Source organism: Pan paniscus, chromosome X (assembly GCF_029289425.2).
Source record: "Pan paniscus chromosome X, NHGRI_mPanPan1-v2.0_pri, whole genome shotgun sequence".
NCBI lineage: Eukaryota > Metazoa > Chordata > Mammalia > Primates > Hominidae > Pan > Pan paniscus.
In genome coordinates, this window is record NC_073272.2 from 103,415,326 (window position 1) to 103,429,540 (window position 14,215).

Consider the following 14,215-nt stretch of genomic DNA (forward strand, 5'->3'; position numbering starts at 1 on the left):
AGGAGTGTGCAAAAGGCAGTCTGACCGGCTGACTCCAGTGGGCATCTGAATTCTCCCCTCAGTATGTGGGAGGGGTGGGTGTTAAGGGCCTTGACTTCACGTGGCTCTGGGTTTTTAGGGCATGGATACAAACAAAACTTCAATTTAGAGTCCTGACAACTTGTGACTTGCTCTTTCTGTGTCACCCTGCTTCTTGCCTTACATGTGACAGCATTTATGCACACACTGGCACAATGCATGTGCGTGCTTCCACCCACTCAATCATTTGGGGAGTCAGAGGGCACATGAATCAAGATTGATATAAACACAAGCTATTCAGTCTGGCCTTTTGTCTCTATCCAGGCTAAGTCTGAGAAGCCAAGGAAGGGTAATGTAAGATATAACATATCAAAACTGCACTTGTATCCCCTAAATTTATACAACAACAACAAAAAAGATACCATGTCTTTCTCTGTTTGGATTTCCTTAACTGTGAACACAGGTAGTGTGGCTATTTTGACATTAACAGTTAACTTCATGAATATTAAGTAACAAATAAAAGAAATATTATTATATTTATGAAATCAATACTTGGCCATTCCTACATCAATAAGAAGGTAAGGACTTCAAGTCAATATTTATATACTGGGAAAGATTTTCCTTGTTCACTCACTTGTTTGAAAGACGCAAACATACTCTTCATTATATTTGTTGTCCCACAAAGTTTGGTGTCTATGTGCTCCTGTTCTGAGACTCCTTGAATTGATTGACTTTATTCTAAAGGAAAATATCAGATAAGGTAATGAGTGTTTTACTGATTATGGATCAGTCCAAAGAAATCCAGTCTTAACATTTTACTCAAACTCTCAAAAAATATTTATTTGATAAATTATCTGTGCCAAGTATTATGCTAAGTGTTTGTGGTATAGCAGTTAATAAAAGAGATACAGTCTCAGCCCTCACGGAGCTCAACTAAAGACAGAAAGGGGTAGGCAGGGAGACAGGGAGCATGGTGAAGAATGAGGCTAACATCCTTCCACAGAAACAGTGGAAAAGATAGAATCAGGGAGAAACTTGCACAGTCCCATGAGAAACAAAGAGTCATGTTAAAAAAAAAAAGATATAGACATGTAAGTCTGTATTTAGATAAATGCAATGGTATTTAAGATTGAAAAACATTAAATAGGCTTGGACTGTTTTGCCCCCCAATGTGGAAAGTCACCCAGCTCTAGGTTCCAAAGGAACTAGCTTCATGGATCTTCTATATATTATGTGAAACCCTATCTTTCAAGCATCAAAGGGGCAAAATACAAAGCTGATTCTGAGGGTTACAATATTAAAACCAAACAAGCCAACTGATATTTGAAAGTGTATAGATGGTTTTAACTCTAGTTGATGATGAATTCACATGTAGACCAACTTTAAAAAACAACAGGGAAATGTGGTTCTTGCAATCAAAGCTTCCTTCCATGTCCCCAACATGTACCAGATAGAAATTTGGTGAAATCTCATTTGACTTAAAATATTAAATCAGCCCACATTATCCAAAAAAAAGTGAACAGAAACATAAAAATTATCCTATATGCAGATGATATTATCACAAGTGAACAGAAACATAAAAATTATCCTATATGCAGATGATATTATCACAAGCTCAGAGTGGTCTTAGCAAACAAATGGCTCAGCTAATTACTGCTAGGAAGAAAGTATACATATCAGCTTTCCTAAAAAAAAAATTTGTCATTTTCAGTAGATGTTCCTACCTTCCTGTTGGTGAATAGTGTGAATAATTCCATAAAGCAGGTACCTCAGGGTATATTCTGCAGCTGGCTTATCTGAAAGGACAAAAGTAAATTACATTTCTCGAAGCCAGGTAATATATGGGTGCTTATGGAATTTCTGCACATGTGTTGTTGTTTGTTTGTCTTTAATAGCTTAGCGGGTTACAACTACTTTAAAATATTTCCAGGTTAAAAAATTTTAAGTCATGCTTTATGCCCTATTTGTCTTGGTGTTAAAGAAGATTCAAAATAATTGTCTGGGCAGGGCATGGTGGCTCATGCCTGTAATCCCAGCACTTTGGGAGGCCAAAGAGGGCATATCACTTGAGCCTGAGGTCAGGAGTTCAAGACCAGTCTGGCCAACATTGCAAAACTAAAAATACAAAAATTAGCCAACCGTGGTGGTTCAAGCCTATAATTCCAGCTACTCAGGAGGCTGAGGAACAAGAATGCTTGAGCCTGGGAGGCAGAGGTTGCAGTGTGCCGAGATTGTGCCACTGTACTCCAGTCTGGGCAACAGAGGGAGACCCTGTCTCAGAAATAATAATAATAATAATTGCCTGAAGATAATCTTGGCTCGGACTGTAAGCAGCCTTGCCTCCAACAATAGTAGCTGCACTTTATCAAGCACTGTATCTGCAAAGTACTTTACACATCTCATTTTATCCTCACATCAGTCTTATGCGGCAGAAGCAACTATTATCCTTCAGTTCCATGCTGGAGCATGTGGCCTTGTTGGTCACATCAGTTTACACATGAGCATGTTAATCCTATCCTAGCTCAGCTGACTGGCAAAGCTGCAGAGATTAGCTGAATCCCGGTATTTGTCAGGGAGCAGAACCACTATCATTGTAGCTCAGTATAGTGAACAAAAGTTCTCTGAAAAGGGGCCACAAAGCGAGACACCGCCTCTACAAAAAAAAAAAAAAAAAAAAAAAAAAAGTACTCCAGCATGGTACCTAGTGCCTGTAGTCCCAACTACTCTGGAGGCTGAGGTGGGAGTATAGCTGTAGCCCCAGAGGCTGCGGGTGCAGTGAGCTGTGATTGCACCATTACACTCCGTCCTGGGCAACAGAGCGAGACCCTGTCTTGAATAAAAAATAAAACAAACAAAATTATTAAAAATAAAAAGGAATTTAGAGGAAAGAGACCTTTTTTTTTTTTTTTTTTTAAACAGGGTCTCACTCTGTTGCCCAGGCTATAGTGCAGTGGCACCATCTCGGTTCACTACAGCCTTGACCTCCTGGGCTCAAGTGATCCTCTCACCTCAGCCTCCAGAGTAGCTGGGACTACAGGCGACTGCCACCATGCTCAGTGCTAATTTAAAAAAAATTTTTTGTAGAGACGTGGTTTTGCCATGTTGCCCAGGCTGTCTCGAATTCCTGGCCCACCTCAGCCTCCCAAAGAGCTGGGATTACAGGCATGAGCCACTGCTCCCAGCCCCAAGGAAAGAGACTTTATTCCAGAGAACAGTTTGGACACCAGAGACACACAGCCTTAGGTGTAAAATGAAGGTGTGCTCCAGAGAGCAAAGCTAGGGTTATACTTTTACAGCAAAAGTTTATGCAAATGAAGTATTCAAACTCACCTAGTTCTGACTGGTTGATAGAACTGAGCCCTGATTGGTCAAGGCAACTGAGCCCTGATTGGTTGAGGCAGCTAAGCCATGATTGGTCAAGGCAGATGATCTCAGATTGGTTGGTTCAGGTGAGCTCTGGAAGTCCCAAAGTTGAACAGAGGTGTGGGTTTTGGAAGAACTTGAGACCTCTGACCTATAGTTGGCAGATGGCCACTTGGCTCTATTTAAAATTTAGGCCCAGTTAGCCACTCAGGATCCATTTTGGAGCACTGCCTATTTCAGGTTCACATTTGTTCATAGTACCTGCCAAAAACTCCATTGAGAGAAGCAGTGGTTAAGGGGGGATAACCTGAAGGAAGTGTACTCCATTCATTCCCCAGTCATCTCCAAATATTTTTTATTGTGCAATACTATGAGTAAAACATGTTGGAGCCCACATCCCCCCGCCATGACCTTGCTGCTCTAAGTGTGGTCTTAGAACAAGGAGCATCAGGATCACCCGGGAGCTACTTAGAAATGCAGAATCTCAGCCTGATCTACACCCACTGAATCAGAAACTGCACTTTAACAAGATCCCAGGACGATTTGTATACATATTAAAATTTGAGCAGATTTGCTGTGTGTCATTATATAAAATGTACTAAAATATATATTAAACATATGCTTTAAATATTGACATTATATTCATGTACTGCTGTTCTAATATACACATTACAAAGCATGGAAAACCACATTTAAAAGTATAAGATAAATATGAAGTAATATTTTAAAATATGTTTTATTTTATAATATATACTTACACAATTTATATCTTATTTGAAACATGATATTATTAATATTTTAGTGAGAACAATGTGACTGAATATGCCTCATTAATTTTGAAATCATGGTTTAACATTTTAGAATACTGAGTTCAGTTTAAACTGCCCTTGGCTCGAATGGATGTTATAGCTGAAAATAATAACTTACAAAGATTCATAGATGTAAATGGATGCAGTATGACATTGGCAGTGTTCAATAAATTACGTTAAATTTTCAGCCTCACTTTGCAGTTATGCAAAGATTTTTGTTGAAATTTGACTATCAAATTTTCACTCTCCCTGCCATCATTTAGTGGCCCTTGCAAACTACAATTTTTTTCTTTTTTTTTTGAGATGGAGTCTCACTCTGTCACCCAGGCTGGAGTGTAGGGGTGCGATCTCGGCTCACTGCAACCTCCGCCTCCCAGGTTCAAACAATTCTCCTGCCTCAGTCTCCTGAGTAGCTAGGATTACAGGCATGCACCACCACACCCGGCTAATTTTTTATTTTTAGTAGAGACGGGGTTTCACCATGTTGGCCAGGCTGGTCTCAAACTCCCAATCTCGTGATTTGCCCGCCTTAGCCTCCCAAAGTGCTGGGATTACAAGCGTGAGCCACCGAACCCGACCCAAACTAAAATATTTTTACAAATGAGTTCAAGCTATTAGAGTAGGTTGTTTTAGGCAAGTTAAACATGCCCTGTTACTTTAAATATATATATATATATATATATATATAATTTTATACTTTTAAGTGTTCTGTTTTTCATGCCTTATATGTGTATATTAGAACAGCAGTACATGAATATAATGTCAATATTTAAAGCATATGTTTAATATATATATTTTAATACATTTTATATAATGACACACAGCAAATCTGCTCAAATTTATATATATATATATATATAGGGAAAAGAAGTGACACACATAGTTTTCAGCAACAAAGTCACAAGCTGATGAAGGTATCTCCGCATATCTGTTTTCAAATTCTCTCTGTATGGCATATTTCCTTTGAAAGGCACTTACTTTCTCACTGATTGTTAAAAAGGCATATTTCCTTGACAAATCAGCAGAGTGAGAACACCAGAGTCAATCTTTTTAATATTTATTGATATTAGATATTAATAAAACTTTGTTCTTATTTTAAGATTAAAAATTAATACAAATACTAGTTCAAATGGATCATGTTGCAATCACCACAGAGTGCACACACATCTCACATTAGAGGTCATACTGTGTAGAAGTTTCTCCAAAACATTTTGAGGATGGAAATCTCTTTCTAAGGTGATAAGTTTTTCAGGCCTCTACCATAACAGGTGGAGGGAATTACCCATTGGTTGAGAAAACATTTAAAATATACAACCAATTCAATAACACTGTTTTAAAATTTTTTCTTACAGAAAATTTCAAACATACACAAAAGTAAAGAGAGTCCTTAAATGCAAAGAGCCTCATGCAACCATTACTCAGCTTCAGTAATGATCAATATTGAGTAACATTTTAAAATGAGTTTGTATTCTATTGATGTCCACACAGATGAAGACATATCATTTGTTCATTTTACTGACAATCCTTGGTGTTCAGATGGAGGCGGGGCGGGGGACTCCTTGCAGCAACACCTGCATTTTCTACTCTACCCCCAAGAGGACAGAGGACAAAGCTTGGGGATTGCTCTACTTTAGAGTCTAAAACATCTTCCTGATTTATGCCAGACCAATAGGTAGCAACATAATACTTGAATTGCTTCACAGTGGCCATCTTGGAATTATTTTTACTAAATTTGCTCTGTTTTGTGATGTCAGTGACCTATATTAAGGACCATTTTTTAAAAGCCGTCCTATGCAACAGTGGCTATGTTTACTATGGTCATGTTTTTGTGGGTGTCATTCATTATACTATATTTATCCAGAAGGCTACAGGGGACATATTTCTCTTCAGTCTAGTATCAAAACTAGTTGTGCTTTATTTGAGTGTTGAAGTAAGAGCAGACTGTTATTATGATTCCTGATGTGTTTTGGATTTCTTTTGGTTGGGGGGGGGGGCAGAACACATTCATTGCTTTAGTAATTTAATCTTGCTGAGTTGTTGAAACCAAGTGAAGTTTCCAAAACCACCTCTTACTTTGTTGGGTTCTTTTTCTTTCTCTTTCCCCTCTCTTTTCTGTGGAAGTGTGAAAGGTGGTCAGAATTGAAAGAAGAAGAAAGAAAACAGTTCTAGGTCTCTTCTTCCCTCACCCTCATTTCAAACTCTAGAATTCAGAAAACCGTAAAACACTGGACTTAGATGTGGTTTTGTCAGTAAGTTAATAGATGGATTCAAGTATGGTGAATTATCATCTTCTCTCAATCAGATCTGTATACTCCAGCCCTAATAAGAACTCTAAGCTCTTTACTCATTTTAATGTATCTGCGTGAGAGACCTTGTCTGGCAAAAACTTGGAGAAATAGGTATAAATTTGACTTTAAATGGCTCCATGTCAAAAGCTTTTACCTTCACAGGTAAGAAAGGCTTTTGATATCGTTCACTATCTTTTTTCCCCACAGTAAAAGCCTAGGGTAGCTCATTTCCACGGCTGTTTTCAACATGCTGGGACAACTCCAATTGTTTCAAAGAGTATTAGGAAAATGATACAAATAAGACTTTAATGCAGTTCAATTTTAAATGCATATACCATACACCTTTAGGAAAAAAGAATGAGATAAACTAAAATAAAAGAAGTGATAGTTTTCAATTCTAAAGTATTTGGGGATTATTGCTTTAAAACAGGGTTACCAACAAGCATAGATCCATTGTAAGCTCTGCCTCATTCTCTCCCCTTCTGTCTTCCTGGGCTTACAGTGGAGTATGATGATGTCTCCAGGACTAGGTTTTCTGTTACCGTGGACACTCATGACCCCTCCTCCACAGTGTTCCAGCACCCCATTCTCCTAGTCTGAGTACCCACCTTGTTTACCATTTATAGTAGGGTTGTCCCCACTTCAGATCACTTTACACTTATTGCTCCAATCCCCTCCTAGGAGTGTGGCTCCTAGGCTCCTATCATTTGGTCCCACCACTTTCCCAGGTATACTGTTCCTGCCAAGTGGTGACAGGCCTCCTAAAGACCACGGCCTAATGTTCTCTAGGTTTGTTTGTCATTGGGCCTAGCATCTGCACTCTGTCCACCTTACTGAGTGTGAATAAATTATTGTTTCACCAGAAGATCCTGAGATCCTGGAACTGACAACCTGGGAATCTAACAATGGCAAACAATATGACTTTGATTATGTACCAGCATTGTTGTTTGTACTTTGCAGATATTAACTCATAAAAGCCTCATAACAATCCAGAGATGAGCACTATTATTATCATCATTCTAATTTTAAAGATGAAGCAACTGAGGCACAGATAGGTTAAGTGCGTTACCCAAAGTTACAGGCTGGTAAGTGGTAGAACTATGTTTTAAACTTAGGTAGTCACATTCCAGAGTCTCTTTACTTAACCACTGCTCTATGGTTCTCCCAGCACAGGGATACATCCTATCACAGGGGAGGAAGTCTTTAAAATGAAAGAAAACATTTTATATAACAAACTGTCCTGTTTGTTGTCCTGGGACAGGGGCATGTCAAGGACAAAATGAGATTAATGAGAACAGAACACTGAGGGCCAGAACAGGCTAATCAGAACTTGGAACACCTAGTCTCTACCACGAGGGGAGTCAATGCCACTGTGCAACTTATGTAACCACTAAATACAGAACAAATTTTATCAAGAAATTAACAGTTAAAAAGTACATAATACATAAACACCAGTGGATAACTTACGAAGATACCAGCATGTTTAAAGACAATATTAAATAGATCGAAGTGGGTGCCTGAGGTGAGAGAGGAAAATAGGGGTCGGGATGATAGAAGAAGAAAGAGAGAGAGAGAGAGAAAGAGAGAGAGAGACAGAGAGAGAGAGAAAAAAAAAGGGAGAGAGACAGAGAGAGAGAGAGAGAGAGGCGGGGGTGAAGATAGAGAGAGAGGGACCTTGCCTGAAATGATAATGAAAATATACTAAGAACTCAGAAATACGATCAACTCAATTCTCAGCCACCTGAGGTCCAAATTAAACAAACAAATGATTGACCTGGAATGGCATCCTTTGCTCTTGAGGGCACTGATAATTTTTCTAGTTGGATACATAGAGTTTCTGATACATATTAAGGGTAAGCAGGACTACAGTTTAGGAAGTGGCTACATAGGAATGAACCTTGATGTAGACTTTGCTTTACTGGGAAACGACTAGGTTATTCTTTGCCTCTGCTTTTCTTTGCAGTTACATGTGAAAATAAACTCATATCACCAGCTATCAGTGTATGATAGGTTACTTTTTTACAACTTTATGGTTATATAATTCATATACAATTGACCCATTTAAAGTGTGCAATCCAATGAGTTTTATTAATAGTATGCTCACAGAGTTGTGCAACTATGACCACAACCAATCTTAGAACATTTTCATCACCCCCAAATGAAGATCCATACCCACTAGCAATGTTTCCCTATTCTTTCACCCTCACACCCCCAACACTAGGCAGTCACTAATCCACCTTCTCTCTCTGTGGATTTGTCTGTTCTGGGCAGTTCATATAAATAGCATCATATACTATGTGGTCTTTTGTGACTGGCTTACTTCCTTTAACATAATATTTTTGAGGTTCATTCATGTTGTAGCATGTATCAGTACTTTGTTCCATTTTATTGTCAAATAATATATATTTCAATTGCTGAATAATATATATTCGATTGCACATTTTGTTTATCTATTCTTCAGTTAATGAGCATTTGGGGTTTATCTGTTTCTTTGCTGTTATAATAGTGCTGCAACAAACATTCCTGTACAAGTTTTTGTGTGAACATATGTTTTCAATTCTAATGGATTTATGCCTAGGAGTAGAATTGCTGAGACATATGATAATTTTATGTTTAACTTTTTGAGGAACTGTCAGACTGTTTTCCATAGTGGCTGCAACGTTCTACATTTCCAATAACAATGTATGAAGGTTGTAATTTCTCCACATCCTTGTCAACACTTGTTATTATCTGGCTTTTTAATCATAGCCATCCTACTGGGTATGAAGTGAAATCTCATTATGGTTTTGTTTTGCATTTCCCTGATGACTAATGATGTTAAACATCTTTTCATGTACTTATGGTCCATTTGTATATCTTTAGAGAAATGTCTATGAGATATTTTGCCAATTTTAAAATTATTTGTCTATTATTGTGTTATGAGTACTTTACATATTTTTATTTACTTATTTATTTTTGAAACTGAGTCTCGCTCTGTCGCCCAGGCTGGAGTGCAGTGGCATGATCTCAGCTCACTGCAACCTCTTACTCCCTGGTTCAGGTAATTCTCCTGCCTCAGCTTCCTGAGTAGATGGGATTACACGCACATGCCACCAGGCCCAGCTAATTTTTGTATTTTTGGTACAGACGGAGTTTTACCATGTTGGCCAGGATGGCCTCCATCTCCTCATCTCGTGATCCACCCGCCTCAGACTCCCAAAGTGCTGGGATTACAGGAGTGAGCCACCGCGTTTGGCCTACTTTACATATTTTAGCTACCAGTTCCTTGTCAGATACATGATTTTCAAATATTTTCTCCCATTCTGTGTGTTGTCTTAACTTTCTTGATGGTGGCTTTGAAGCAAAAAAGTATTTAACTTAGATGAAGTCAAATTTATCTATTTTTTCTTTTGTCGCTCTTGTTTTTGCTATCATATCTAAGAAATCATTGCCTAATCTAAGGTCACACAGATTTTTACCTATGTTTTCTTCTAAGAGTTTTATAGTTTTAACACTTACCTTTACATCTATAATTCATTTTGAGTTAATTTTTGTTTATACTGTGAGGCAGGAGTCCAATTTCATTGTTTTCCATGTGGATATTCAGGCATCCCAGCACATTTGTTGAAAAGATTATTCTTTCCCCCATTAAATTATCCTGGCAGTCTTTTTGAAAATAGATTCATCATAAATGTAAGGGTTTATTTCTGGGTTCTCAATTCTATCCCATTGACCTATGTGTCTATTATTATGTCATTATTACACTGTCTTGATTACTGTAGTTTTGTAGTAAGTTTTGAAATCAACAAATGTGAGTCCTCCAACTTTATTCTTTTCCGAGTTTGTATTAGCTATTCTGAGCTCTTTGCACTTCCATATCAATTTCAACATCAATTTCAGCATCAGCTTGTCAGTTTTTGCAAACAAAACAAGACAAAACAAAACAGCTTGGATTTTGCCAGGGATTATATTGATTCTATAGATCAATTTGGGGAATATTGCCACCTTAACAATATTGAGCCTTTCAATTCATGAAAACAGGACACCTTTCCGTTTATTTAGGTCTTATTTAACTTATTTCAATGAAGTTTTGTCATTTTCTGTGTACAACTCTTGCACTTTTTTGTTAATTTTTTTCTAAGTATTTTTGATGCTATTATAAATGAAATTATATTTTTAATTTTCTTTTTGGATTGCTTATTGCTAGTGTATAGAAATATGACTGATTTTTGTGTGTTGATCTTGTGTCCCGCTGAACTCATTTATTAGCTCTAATAGATTTTTGGGGCTTCTTTACAATTTTTTAATATATAAAATCACATCATCTGTGAATAGAGATTGTCTTACATCTTCCTTTCCACTTTGGAGGCCTCTTGTATATTGCTTCTGCCTAATTGACCTGGTTAGAACTTCCATTACAATGTTAAATAAAAGTGGAGAGAGTGGACATCTTGTCTTTTTCTTGATCATAGAAGGAAAGCTTGCAGTCTTTCCCCATTAAGTAGAATGTTAACTGCAGATTTTTCATAAGTGCCCTTTATGAGGTTAAGGAAATTCCCTGTATTCCTAGTCTGTTGAGTGTTTTCTTTTATCAAGAAAGGGTGTTCAATTTTGTCATCTATTAAGATGATGATACATTTTTTACCCTTATTCTAATAATATGGTGTATTCTATTGACTGGCTTTCATATGTGAACCAGGTTTGCATTTCTGGGATAAGTCCTAGTTGGTCATGGTGTATGATCCTTTTTATATGTTGCCTGACTCAGTTTTCTACTACTTTATTGAGGATGTTTGCATCTATATTTGTGAAGGTTGTTGGTCTGTATTTTTCTTTTCTCGTTTTCTCTTTTACCTGGCTTTGGTATCAGGAGAGTAATGGTCTCATAGAATGAGTTGGGAAATGTTCCCTCTATTTTTGGAAGAATTTGTGAAGAACTGGTGTAAAAGCCTGGTGGAATTCACCAGTTAAGCTGTCTGGTCCTGGACTTCGTGGGAGGTTTTTCTCATTATTAATTTAATCTCTAAAATGTTCTGTTTCTTCTTCAGTCAGGCTTGGCAGTGTGTGCCTTTCTAGAAATGTGTTTATTTCATCTAAATTATTTAATTTGTTTACTAGGTTTTTTAAAAAATAATTTTCTTTATAATTAAAAAAATTCTTTAAGGTGATACTTTATTTCTGATTTTTGTAAGTCAACTCTTGTCTCTTTTCTTGGTAGGTCTAGCTAAATTTTGTTGATCTTTTCAAAGAACCAACTTTTGATTTTGTTGATTTTCTCTATTGCTTTTCTATTCTCTATTTCATTTGTTTACCTCTAATCTTTTTGTTTGATTGCTTTTGAGAAACAGGGTCTCACTCTGTCACCCAGGCTAGAGTACAATGGTGCAACCAGAACTCACTGAAACCTTGAACTTCTGGACTCAAGTGATTTTCTCACCTTAGCCTCCCAAGTAGCTGGGATTACAAGTGTGACTCACTGCACCCAGCTCTAATCTTTGTTATTTACTTCTTTCTGCTTGCTTTGGATTTAGTTTACTCTTCTTTTCCTAGTTTTAAGATGAAAAGTTGGTTATTGATTTGAGATCTTTCTTCCTTTTAAATATAGGTACTTACAGATACAGTATAAATTTCCTCTAAGCACTGCTTTTCCTGTATCCGGTAAGTTTAGTCAGGTTGTAATTTCATTTTTATTCATCTCAAGGTATTTTCTAATTTTTCATGTGATTTATCCTTTTATCTATTGATTATTTAGGTGGGTGTTAATTTCCACATATTTGTGAATTTCCCAAATTTCCTTCAGTTGTTGATTTCTAATTTCGTTGTACCATGATCAGAGAATATTCTTTAGATAATGTAAATCTTTTAAAGTTTATTGAGACTTTTGTTATGGCTTAACATATAATCTATCCTGGAGAATGTTCATTCTGCACTGGAGAAGAATATGTATACTACTGTTTGGGGGTAGAGTTTTCTGTAGATGCCTGTTAGGTCTGGTTGGTATATAGTGTTATTCAAGTCATTTCTTGGTTGTTTAGTTGCCTAGTTTTTCTACTCATTATTTCAAGTAAGATATTGAAGTCTTTAACTATTATTATTGTTGAATTGTCCATTTCTCCCTTCCATTCTATCAGCTTTTTGCATTATGTATTTTGAGGCTCTATTGTTAGGTGCATATATGGGATAGATTTTTGAAGGTTGTTCAACTTGTTTATCCAAGGTGATAAAAGAATGTACTCAGACCTCAGGAAGAGATTTAACCAGATCTCTTCATGTTAGTCTCAAGGCTAAGATGGAAAAACATTGACTATTTGATAATATAGTTATGTGGGCCTTAGCAAATAAGTTCCTGAGGAAGGAAAAGTTAAAAGATGGGGCAGGGAGGGGGCGGTCCTCGTGGCCCAAAGCCTGCCTTATCTTCCACATGCCAGGACATAGGCTGTCACTAGATTCCATGCTGGTGGGAAGAGCAGCTCATGGTTGCATTTTACTCTTTGATGTTCCAAACACTCCTAAAACGAGATATTTTAAGAGAGAAATGAACAAATGAGAGTTTGCTTTGAAGTGCTCAGAAACCAAAGAGTCATTCTAGACTCTTCCTTCATGATTCGTACCTAGTTCTGTCAGTCCTACCTTTTTCCTCTTATTATAACTGAAACCTGAATGATTGAAACAGCCTCATCTCTGCTCCTCCTACCCCTCTTCTAGCCCCAAGTCTGATCTATCTCCTCACTGCCGTCAGACTACTCTTTAAAAAGGCAATTCTGATCTCCAATCACTTTTCTGTTTAAAACTTTTTCCTGAAAGCAAGCACAGTCAGTGATTTCTGTGGGGCTTTCCTCCTCTTCACCTCTCTCTACTGCTGTCACCCCAGCCCCCATTCCTCCCATAATAAGAAGCAGACCCTCCCTGCCTTTCCCACTGTCAAGGGACTCTTCTCTGAAAGAATAACATTTCCTGGGCTTCTTCACTGAATTATTCATCTTTGCTGCCTTGGTATGGCAAAACTTCTCATTAAAAGCCCTGGTTGGGAGTGACCTACTCAGCCCAGCCCTCGCAACTAGACAGAGAGAAGCCAAGGGGAGGAAGAGATGCAGTGGCAGGGGTGGGAGGCTCCCCTAAAGGGGCTGTGACAGGGAGTCCCCAAAACCCAGGGACTTGGGAAGCTGAATGGCACCTCTAGAGACTCATGGCCCTGGGGTGACCATGGTGCTCATCTGGGCTGTCATCTTTCTCCACAGCTGTGGTCAAACCCAGAGGCCTGTTTCCACCATTGATTCCCAGTCCTGGAATCTTCTGAGCACTGAGCAGTCATAGAAAATCCAGTCATGGGATGGAAGAGACCTCAGCTGTGTAAAATGGGACGAGTTATCCCTATTGTACCTTGAGTGACTGAGGCCATGTCAGGAGGAGAGCCAGAGTGGGGGAGAGAAGACCGCATTTCTAGTTCTAGCTCTGGTATTAACTGGCTGTGTGACCCCAGGGATATTGCTTGCCTTCTCTTTGAGTCTTTGTTTGCTAGTACACAGAAGGCAACACACATGCTGATGCCATGAAGACCATGGGCTCTGCTGCCAGGCTGCCGGCCTCTGTTTCTTCCAAGATATGTAACCTTGAAAAACCATTTAGCTTGACAAAGCCTTAGTCTCCTCATCTGTAAAATGGGGGCAACAACAGTACCTACCTCAAACGATTGTTGAAAATGCACATAAAGCACTCAGCACATGGCCTTAATAAACACCCAATAAATGTCAGCTACTG